This window comes from Nothobranchius furzeri, chromosome 18 (assembly GCF_043380555.1).
Source record: "Nothobranchius furzeri strain GRZ-AD chromosome 18, NfurGRZ-RIMD1, whole genome shotgun sequence".
Taxonomy (NCBI): domain Eukaryota; kingdom Metazoa; phylum Chordata; class Actinopteri; order Cyprinodontiformes; family Nothobranchiidae; genus Nothobranchius; species Nothobranchius furzeri.
The window spans coordinates 38,946,783-38,958,583 of NC_091758.1; the positions used below are offsets into that span (position 1 = coordinate 38,946,783).

The 11,801-nt window shown below is 40.6% G+C and overlaps 1 long non-coding RNA gene across 1 annotated transcript; it reads left to right on the forward strand.

Moving 5' to 3' along the window:
• The first annotated feature begins 9,908 nt into the window (after positions 1-9,908).
• On the forward strand, positions 9,909-11,368 carry LOC129163622 (uncharacterized). Its single transcript, XR_008563403.2, has 2 exons — positions 9,909-10,286; positions 10,368-11,368. It is a non-coding gene; the product is annotated as an uncharacterized lncRNA (long non-coding RNA).
• Positions 11,369-11,801: the final 433 nt, after the last annotated feature.

Genomic DNA, 11,801 nt, shown 5'->3' on the forward strand with positions numbered 1-11,801 from the left:
GGGATGGACTGGGACCAAAAAACAGCCCCGGACTTTGACTAGGCCTGGCCCAAAGTAATTGGCGCGCGGAAATTTGGCTCAAGTCAGATGTTGAAAGCGTGGAGAGTGGTGGGCCGGACCACCGGCCGTCCTGGAGTACCGTCCGTTCTGTGATTCTCCAGAATCCACGGATGGCCAGTCTGCCCCTGGTTCAGCTCAATTTTACAGCAAATAATCAAATTATCCAACAAATCCTGGATCGTTTAAAGCGGCACAAACACATCTGGCGTGAAAACGTTATGATTTACATCTGGAACTTTTCACCCCCCCCCCACCCCACCCCACCCGTATTTTATGAGAGTATCAGATTGTGCTTGTCTCCAGTCACCAGTCGGCTGCAACTGTTCACTAATGGTGAACAGTGTTCACAAGAGAGTTTCCACAAAGTCCCAAAACATTTGCAAGGGGTTCTGGGTTTTCTCTCATGAGTGTCAGGGCAGACTGCATGACTCATGATGAAACTCAAATGGCCTGGTCGTAAATAAAGCGGCTAGCTAAAGTACCACACAAACACTTTTGTGTCTCCAGCTAGAAATCAGCAGAAATTCATGTGGATGTGGAGCAAAGTTTCACGTTTCATTTTAGTGCAAGGGATCTAAATTAAGTCTCCTTTAGTCAGCAGTTGTCTGTTTTTTAGTCCCAATTGTGTCTGAATTCTTCCAAGTTGTTTCACTTTCTGACTAAAAGAAACTCAACTTTGAAGCTGGTTTCAGATGCCCGAGGGGCTTTTGTGTCAACTGTAATGTTATGTAAGTGGTTACTTTAAATAAATTGTCATTAATATATAAAGGTATTCAATAAAATGTAATACTCCATAAAAATATGGATGATCAATATTATAGAGCCTTTAATATTTGATGGACTGATTGCTTAAAGACCAAGTTCACTTGTTTTATCAAGAGATTTGCAGCAGTCTCTAATATAAATGAATGTTTTTTGAGTCTAAAAAAGACTCAAGATGGGTGAGTCCATGAATGATAATTTACACTGTGACGTAGATCTGACTAGTTTTTCCATTAAGGGTGTTTCCTCGTTGACTCTCTATCAGCAGCTAAGGCAGGAAGGAGGGGTAGAAGACTAGTCCACGTTCAAGCTGACCTGTGCTGGTGAAGGCTCTCAGTCATCCAGGTCATGGTAATCCAAAGGAGGTCAAATGAAGGCAACTGGACTTCTTTGGTTTCTTGAAGGCATTGCACTTCGTATCTGAGGAGCTTTACCAATTCCGTATAAACCGTAGATGTTTGTTGTTGCTAACAAGCAACCTGGGGAGTCGTTGAAGTTGTTAGACCCAATTGTGTGGGAATGGTTGTTCTAATTAGATGCAGGAAGGTGTGACCAAGATTGAAACTGTTTTGGCATTTGGTTGCTGCAACATTGGTGCTGGAAAGGTGAAACCTGAGGCCTCCTCCTCTGTTTAAAGAGCAAGTCACCCCCTACCAGAGTATTACTCCACTCCCACTTCCTGTTTGAAAAATGCAACAAATGCTGTTGCCTAGCAGACTGAGAGGGCAGAGCCGCTACACACAGACTCACAACGACATTGTGACATCATAATGTACCATCTAACGTCATTGTGTACTTATTAGCCAATAGCGATGACAGATTTAAATTCAAATGCAGTGCAGAGTTTTTACCTGACAACGGCACAACACTGACATTTATATACGCAATCCTCTCCGACAGCTCCCGCTTCACTGTCCGCCATTGTTTTTAAAAGTTCTGCCATCCGGTGGCTAGCGTGTGGTAACTCGCTTATATTTTTCATTTAATAAACATATACACGATTAAAAAAGTAAAAGACTCCTTAAATATTTATATTGAAACTAATACATATAAAATATAACGTTATCTCCCGTGTCACGTGACGTGATGCAAGTCTGTTCCATTTAACCGTTTTCTTTGACCGAGGAAGGACCGTGTCCTCGTAAGCAAGGCGCCTTGACATTGAGAAACACCCTTTAGTGTTCTGTGGCCACTCAGTGATGGGTGAACCAGATCTGACCAGAAGATCCGTGCACATCTTGAGTTTGGGACCACAGATTATTAATTTGTTCTTATACAGTTTTTTCTTCAGCTTAAGCCTCAAACCCACAACCTTTTATTTAAAACGTACCTCCTGCTTCTTTACTGGGAACTGACCAATTAGTCATGCTCTGATTGTTCAATGTAAGAAAAAAATCATACTTTTTACTCTGATAGCCTCATTAAAACAAAACCTCCCTTAAAACCCACAACTCTCCTTTAAAGTGTATTATTAACCTCTGAACATCCCTCCTGGATGATTTTGTCTCCCATCTTAACATCTCAGTCATTTTCAGCTTTTCTAAATTCTGTGTAAATTGTCAGCACAGACCCCGCTCTCCTAGTTGGGGTTATTTTAAACCGGAGCATCCGTAATTCCAGCTGCAGAGCCGACATTTTGCACCGTATTTTCTTCACCTGTCACTTTACCCGTCTGTGCTGTAACGAGTGGGAGGCACATATGTGTCTGTGAAGCCTTTGTAGCACTCACAGCTCAGTCTGATGAGCGTGAAATACAAAAAACGGCATGAATTTATCATGAAAAGGAAAACCACCACATACAGAATATTTCACAGCTTCACAGGTTTGGAGCAGCATCCAAAGACGAGCTGTGCCCTACATGCTAATGATGTGTTGGGTCTGATTCACACGCTGACCTCATGCATAATTATAGACTGGGTAGGTGTTTATTTATTGAAAGGTGAAGCTCTGCTCATCATAAACAAGTACTGTAAATAAAAACAACAACATTCTGGCTGATCCTGAGTCCGCCTGTTGGCAGGCTTGACCCAGATTGTAAATTGGTAACAATGAGGAAAATATTTCTACCAAAGTCTGATGTAGTTAGACAAATTTCATTTTCTAGAATCAGCGTGATAATTAAATTTATGGGTCTGGTAGGAAACATGCTGTATTATATGAGAAAACACCTGTTTGTGGTGGAGCCAGACAGCATCCTGACGTCTGGTCTGAGGCTGCAAACAGCAGCATCCCTTCTCTAAAGGACAATTATAGCAGACCCAGAACCAGAGGCACAATGGAGGACAACCATCCATCCCACTAACTTCAACCTCTTTCCTTCAGGCAGACATTTGAGCCAGGATGACAAGGCTGAGGAACAGCGTCTACTCTAAAGCTACAGCAGACCTTCTACCTTTAACTCACCAAGTTTCAATTCTGATTGTTATTTAATATTTTTCGTTCTAACTTCTTTTATTTGTTTCCTTATTTTTAATGTTTCTTATTTTTTTGTTTGTAGCTTAAAAACCTTTGATTCTGTACTTTTTAACTTTTTTGTCCATCTGTCCTTCCGTCTGTCTATCACCAAGTTGCAGGTATGTTTTAGGTCATATTAACAGAATTTAGCTCAGATCCAAGGCCTGCAGTATAACAGTGATGTTGTTTCAATTTTTTAAGGTATCAATGCACAATCCTGGACAAGACCCCAATTATTGAGTAGGCAACCCTGAATCCACTGGAATAAAACTTGTTTGGAGCTGTTACATGATATTTTGCAAAATGAAAATATATGATTTTTGAGAAATATCTGCAGAATATGATTAATGCCACTGAAAATTCTGAAAGTAATGTTACAACTCTGAGATTAAAATCAGAAATCTTTCATCCATCCATCCATCCATCCATCCATCCATCCATCCATCCACCCACCCATCCATCCATCCATCCATCCACCCACCCATCCATCCATCCATCCATCCATCCATCCATCCATCCATCCATCCATCCATCCATCCATCCTCTTCCGCTTATTTGAGTTCAGGTCATGGGGGCAGCAGCCTAAGTAGAGAAGCCCAGACTTCCCTCTCGCCAGCTGGGCCAGCTCCTCCGGGGGATCCCAAGGCGTTCTCTGGCCAGACAAGAAACTTAGTCCCTCCATCATCTTTTTATTTTCCTCCTCCTCAAATATCTAAAAGATTTTTGAAAAACCACAAGTTTTCCCTACATGAAGTTTTAAAAATAAGAAAACAAACTTTGGCAAAAAGAGTTTGCGCATTTTTTTCAAAAAGATCTCTTGATATTTGTGGAAATGATACTGGTACATCCTTTGTCATTCTGTTGTGGAAATGTATTTATTCCATGAGAGAATTGAAAAGCTGCTTAAACCAGCATTTTTATTATATATATATTTAAAAAGACAAGTCAGTTTGTTTATCAGTTTTAAGCCAGTTATCCAGAGTCATTGTGGAAGGGCCAGAGTGTTGCAGGCTTCTGCATTATTCACAAAAAGTATTTAAGCTCAGATTAATTGTAAAATCAAAACAGAAATAAGAATAAATTAAATGTAAACTATTCTTGCAAACCTAAAGAGATGAGAGGTTTTATTTAAATAGAGACTGGATCCTGGTGAAAACAGCAGCCTAATCAGTCATCTGAGATGGATCTTCATCGTGTTTGGCTCACTAGTCACCTCATGAATACAGTTAATTGGGGATTTTTAATTGAAGGAGCCAAACTGGATGAGTGAACAGGGTTACAGAGTCTGCTTCTGCGCTTCACTTCATCATCATCAGTGCTTCTGCTCAGACACGTGAAGAAGAGCAGCGACGGAGCAGCAGATCTGTTTTGGTGACAATTGGCAGACAGGATGGCTCCAGACCAGCTCCAGCATCCATCAGTGTTAGCTCAGCATCAATCCTCCCTAACTAACCAATGTGGCTGTAAAAACTGGACCAAACTGCTCTGAGATCAGATTCTGATGATGACGCACACCCTGGGCCACATCTGTAAAACAACATGCCGCCTGGGTTTGGGGTGCTCAGCAAAATCCTGAACAGAACAGGAAATAGTGTAAACCAGAATGGTGCCGATGACTCACGGAGCTCCAATTTGTGTCTGATACCAGGTTTTGTTCAGTGAGACCATTGCTCTGGCCCATAACAAGCCTGATCCATGTGTACGGTTTCTGAGCAGCTCCAGGTCTAAAAAAAGGCACAATAACAGCGATCCGTGCAGCCGTTGAAAGGAGGGAACTTCAAAGAAGCTCATTTTCTGCTGCCCAGCTGCACTGCTCCTCTCAGCCGAGGGCCAATCATTATAATGAGGCACGAAAGAAGCAAAAAGAGCTCAATGTAACCACAGATTCAACTGCTCATATTGATTTTAAACAGATGAATTAACACAGGTTATTGTTCTGACTCTTAGAATGACGCCTGCAGCTTTAAGCAGGGCGGGGCTAATGGTAATATAACAGCATGGAGGACTGTTGAGGGCCAGGCTGCGATGAAATATTTATTTTTATTATGGTGCTGATGACTAACGTGTGAGTTAGAACTGTTAAATGTGTAACAGGGAGGAGTCAGAGTATAGCCACGCCCCCTCCCTGAGAAGTAAACATGTTTTTGATACATCTGAAGCCTATAAGGTAGATTCCTGCAGCCTCGGCATTATTACAGGGCCTGACTGGGAAAGAGTAGGAGGAGGAAGAGGAAGAGGAGGAAGCTCATCAGTGCACGCTGCTTCCAATAATGAAAAGTCTGGGTCATTTTACCGGACCTTCAGGGCATGCGCATGTATCCATTTCACCAGGCCAGTTCAGGACCAACCGAATACTTGAACTGGGGAATGTGCTTTAAAATGGCCACTGAGTGGGACATGTGGTTAACTCGTGCCGTTTGGTTGTGACTCACTGAGAAATTATGTCAGCACACGTCAACAAAAGAACAGCATTTATAAAATTTGGACAGTGTCTGGTGAAGTTGAATGAAATGAAAAGAAAAGAAACGTTCGCGCTGCTTTCAGATCACTGTTTCTAAACTTCCAACGCAGAAAAATGCTGTGGAAATTCTTCCCATGTGTTCCCCTAAAGAGTGCTGTTAAAAACAACCATTCTTCTGGTCATTGAATGCCACTTCTTACAACATACAACTTCTCTATCCAGTTATTCACTTTGACAGATTACTGTCAGCAGATGCCTTTGGCAGCTGATCAGTGACATCATCACTCACTGCTGAAACAGTTGCGATATGCTGACGTCAAAGTCCCAAAAGGACCGAGCTGTCGGATTCTCCCAGTCCATGTAGACGTTGTGCGGCTGCCTTTTCGTTAACGTTTTAAATATTTCTCACAGAGGTCGCCACCTGTGAGCACACTCGTGATTCCCGATGTTTTCCGTCCTGGAGAAGGGTTTTCCATCTGAATTTCCATGCAAGGCTTGGTCGGCTTACAGATATTTGTTTGATACCTGGTGCTTTTTTTGTTTTGACATCTGGAGTTTAGAAACCCAAGAATCCCCCAAATTAAAAAATGTAGACACGAATGAAGCTCCTTTTTTATTCCAGGGTTTGACACTATTTATATGATTACTTTATATTATTCTGATAGTTTTTCTGCATTAAACTCAGAGTAGGTTACATCAAACCCTCAACAATCTTTCATACCTTCATACAAAAGCGTTGTGGCTCACTAAGCTCGTTTGTTTTGTGTTAAAACTTGTCTTCAGGGGTCCATTTCTGCCCTGTTGCTCTTATTACCACTGTGCCTGCTGACTCTAAGTGTCAGCCCTCGTCTTCTGCAGATTTAACTTCCTCCAGACGTTCTTTCTATTCGCTGCCAAGACATTAAGGGACTCCCAGTCGCTCCTTTGGTGGCGAGCCAAGTGGAGACAGCCGTCTGGGTTTCCCGTGCGTCTTTTATTCAGGATCAAACAATCAAAGTGACAAGATGAAATATTCAGCAGCGATACCTCGTCTGCTTATTTCTGCCTTTTTGTGAAAAAGCTGAGCAGGCTGTAGAGATGATTCTGGATGCTTAAGAGGAAGTCGAGTTGCCAACAGCCTTCTTCTCCATGACAGGAACAATTAGCTTCAAATGACTTTTTCTTAAAACGTTTCTATATTCTAATCAATGTTTTATTATTTTCCACATTTTAGATGTCATTCTGCCTTGGTGCAAGTTAAAATAATTATTGTCCTGGGGGTGTTGAAGTCATTTAATTCAATTTATTAAAATAAATGAGGATCAGAATGTCCAAATAATCGAAACATATCAAATTAATATGCTTTTCAAATGTAATCCAGAATATAGACTATGTCGTTCATTCATTCATTCATTCATTCCTTTATTTATAAAGCACCTTCTGCTACCTTACTAATATGTTGTGTTAAGAATGCATGACATAAGTGATAACATTTAGAGTGAGAGGACAACCACTGCCTTGAATAAACTAGTTCTTTATTCTAAATGATAAAAACTGGAGAAGATTCAGCAAAAGTCTTTGCTGATTCGGCACGATACAGATTTTTCTGTAGCAGATGTAACAATTAGAAACCATTTTTATCAAAATGCTCTAAATAGGTTAAATCTAAACTCCTATAAATAGTGCATTATTAATATTTAGAGCAAACATTCAGTGTATTGTTTAAAGGCAAGACAGCTTTACTAAAAGGTCATGTTAAAAATGACAAGGTGTTCCACAGGGCATCACTCTCGGATTTATTTTTTCCCCCCTAATTTCATCATTGAATTCCTAAATATTCCCACTTACTTCATTAATGTCCCAATGGAAAGAATTTATAAGTAAAATCACAATATAAAATATAAATGAAGAAATTTAGATACTTGGAATTTCTTCCAGTTTATTTATAGTTATGGTAAAAAATTTTCACAAAAAATGCTGTTAGCTGAAGTATTTTTGTTGTGTTCTTAGTAAAATGTTGTGCTAATTTTAATATGAATTGATGACTCTGTCCTACATTCAGAACCCCATAAATAAATTAATAAAAAATAATTCTAGATCAGTTTAATTACATTTGATTTCTCTAGATATAATCTGCATTAAGCTTCATGTTATTATTATTATTACTATTACTATTATTATTATTATTATTATTATTATTATTATTATTATTACTATTATTATTATTATTATTATTATCATCATTTTTAGTTACAGTTACAACTGATCAATGATGTTGATAAAATCGAAAAAAACGTTTTATTACAACTTATTTTATTTTCAGAAAGGCACAAAACTCTAATCCTGAAATTGTTGCTGCGTTTAAGAAAAACAAATTATTCTCTTTGATTCAAGTATTTTGAAATAAGAGTCAATCAAATAATTTGAAATATATATTTTTTAATTCAAATGTCTTTCTGAAGCTTTTGGAGCTAAACAAAATCGGTCTTTATGTATATTATCTGTGCATCTCTGAATGACTTTTGTTTTTGAAGAAATTACCTCATTTCTTCTCTTTGCAATAATAAACCAGCTGTTTGTTCAGGTAATGAAGTGTGAGAAGCTGCTTGGGCTCTCTCTCTTTGTGTTTTTGTGTTTAGTGTCGATGAAAGTTGTTTGCAGGTTTATCGGCATTCTATACATGTTCTTAAACCCCCTCTTGACACGTCTCAAGAGAATTTTCTCTCAATAAATTCAAATTCTGCCTGGAGGGGAGCTTGAAGTGACAATCAAAGTCATCCTGCTGAGACAGGATGTTTGTATATTTAGGTGCAGAAGATATTTTTATGCTTTACAATAAAAACCTGTCGTCATGTGAGAAGCAGGCTGGTTTTCTGATGATCATCCATGATGCTTTGAAGCTTTTCTAAAAGAAAAAAAGGTTTTGATTTAAACAGTATCATCTGAGGTAGCTTACTAGAATAAGAGCCCCAACAGAAAAATGATGCATTCAAAAGTAAGGAATTAAATATTCATAACTGAATGCACATCTAAATATTAATGCTGTAGTATTTACCTAAAATGCAGAGTGGTGAGATCTCTTATGTCTAGATCTTTCATCAGCGTTCATGTAGAATCTGACAGGACCAGAACATTTGGGTCTCAGCTGCTATCTGACTAGCTGTTAGCCTATTAATCCTGAATGACAAACTCTATTTCTCTGAACGGAGGCTGTTTAGGGAGCTACAGCAGGTAAGATGGGAGTTATTCTCAAATTTTATGCAGAAACGCACGACATGCATGCATTATTTTATTTTCAAAGTTAATTGTTTAATTTAATTATGATAATATGAATGTATGCATGTGCACCAAGCCAATTATTTCCTGTTATCCAATCATAGCAGTAAAAAAATGCCTTCCGCTCTTTCCTTTCTTCTGAATGTGTTTTTGTGCAGGAACGCGTTGGTTTGACTGGCGTCATCGTAGCTCTTTCTGGTCCAATCCCAGCTCCACTCCTCGTGGCTACAACATGAAAAATGAACGTAATAACACAAAGGAAGCATCGCATTGCATCAGCAGTGAACCCCGGGGGTTTGAATTAGGGTTCAGCATCGTTTAGCAGTTTTCTTTTGGTATTTTTATGAGACTGGGCGCTCATGAGGACCTCCTCCCTGCTGCTGGAGAAGATGCAGCGGTGTGTCTGCAGGCACGCGCTGTGATCTGTGTGCAGGCCGTGGAGAGTTGCAGATGAGATGTCCTCTGGGCCTCACTTGCAGCTCGGTGTGAACAGACATCCCTGCAGGCAGCTGAGTGTCTGAGCTAGCTCAGAGGCTCAGCGGGACTTCAGTGAAACTGTAACTCTGTTTGGGAGATAAAGGACAGCGGGAAAGACGCCGGCACATGCTAACGTGTCTTATCAGCAGCCATGTTAATCCATTTTCCACTGTTGTGCTGCCGTTTCACAGCAAGTCAGATGAAAGATTATAAATGATTAATTTGGGAGTTATGACTCCCAAGTCCTGTTTTCTCCTGCAGATACTAAATCACAGAGGAAGAAAAGCGAAGCTAGGTGCTGATTAATTCAAACATTAATTCTCCTTACAACAAGCCTCCCGGTCAGCTTTAAATGGGCCCATTGTTCAACTCAAATTCGTTCTCTCAAAACACAATTGTCTTTTCTTGTCGCCCAGTCACCAATTAATCTGGTGTAATCTGGAGGGCGTGCCAGTGGCAGGCTGGTTCATCCCAGCCACTCCGACTGATTGTGTTCAAACAGGAAAATGGGACTTATTGCGTGTTTTCAGCAATTCTGCTCTGATTGCACGGACCGGTCCGATAAGCACCAATCCTGCAGGAAGGGCTGGTTGAGCGCGAGCCAGCGGTCAGGATGGTGAGGCAGAAATCAGCGCACGATGGGTCACGCTCACGCTAAAGGGTCAGGAGAACTAATTAGACGGGATGAGTGACAGCTGATCCGTGGGGTGAAAGCAATTAATACCAGCCAGAATGGAGCAGGGATGATCCGGCGCTGCATCTGGGATGAAAGTTTAATACCTGAAGTTTAAATATGAAGGAACTGCTCTTCCTGCAGGTAAAGGACACACTTTAATCCCATCTCACTTCCTAACAGCTGTATTTGGCCACTTGTGAGATGGAATTCTGCTTTTTCAAGCTTGAGTTGGCAGTTTTCAGCTCCACCCGTGGTGTCTTGCTCTTGAGTGACGATGCAGAGACGGACCGACAAGATGAATCCAGGCAGGAGACCGTGGGTCGGACCCAGAACTCTCTTGAGGGATTATGTATCCTTTTTGTTCTGGAAACACCTTGAGACCCTCCAGGAGAAGCTGGAGAGCATCGCTGAGGAGAGGGAGGTCTAGGTTTCCTTCCTGGACCTCCATGACCTTGGACAAGTAGCTGAAAGTAGACAAATGGATGGAGAGACAGTCCAAACCTAGTCCAGAACTCCTCCCTGCAGCTTTGACAGAAGAGAGTTGTAACGGACGTGTCTGAGGATAAATATCTCTGACATTCATAGATCTGACTAGCTGGAGGCTCCAGGTTGTGATTTATTGTGATAATTTCAACATTTCATTTGTCTGAAGACGCCTGCGTTGTTTCTTCTTCCTAAAGCTACGGAGACTCTAGTGAAAGGCTTCGGTTATCTCCTGCTGCACAGATATATGGACGCTTCAGATGTTTCCTACTGTGACTGATGCCAGGATGCAGCTTCGGTAGCTGTAAACAACATTATAACTCAGGGACTCCATCGGTTTTACTCAGCTCAGCTCAAAACCTTAACATGAACTCCATGAATAAAACGCGGTCAGACCTTCATTTACAGATGAGAAACCAGAAACTTTGCTTTTTAACTGTTCAGTTTCACATTGTCACATTAAAACTTCAGCAGCATCCAAACCTGGTTAACCTTTTACAGGCGGGGTCAAAGGGCACAAACCTGCGATCTCACCCGCCACCTCCATCAGTCGCTGACATTTTCGCTTTGCCTTGGCGCCGTCGGTGAGACGAGCGGCTGCAGAAAACTCATCTCCGAGGTGCTTTTTTTTAAAATCCATGCTGATTTGTTGCTGTAGACATGGTGAGAAATAAGTTTATTTGTCTTTATTTTCTATTTTATTTTTGAATTCAAAGAAAATAAAGCCAAAAGCGATTTGACTGAACTTCTATTTATTGTTTTTTATTCAGTGCTTTCAATTAATTAAACCAATTCATAGTTTTAGAAAATGAGTAAAGTTCCACATGAAGGTTAATAAATTTTTTAGTCTAATTTAGATCATCGCCATGGCAACCTGAGCTCATGGCTAATGGAATAAACCACCAGCAAACATCTACAACCCCTTCACTTTTGGAGGCCATCTCGTTCAAAAATGGTTGCCAAAGCTAATCAGCTTTGGCCATGGACGTAATTTTGGGGGGGAACAGGGGGGACATGTCCCCCCCTACTTTTTCCAAAGTCAAGTTTTGACCCCTGCATTTTTTACCATCTAAAAACAATATTACGCTATATTAAATTGACACTGGTTGAGCTCTTGGACCAAGTGGAAAACAACCGTTTGTGTTGAAGTCTGTTTCCCATTAGAGCATACTG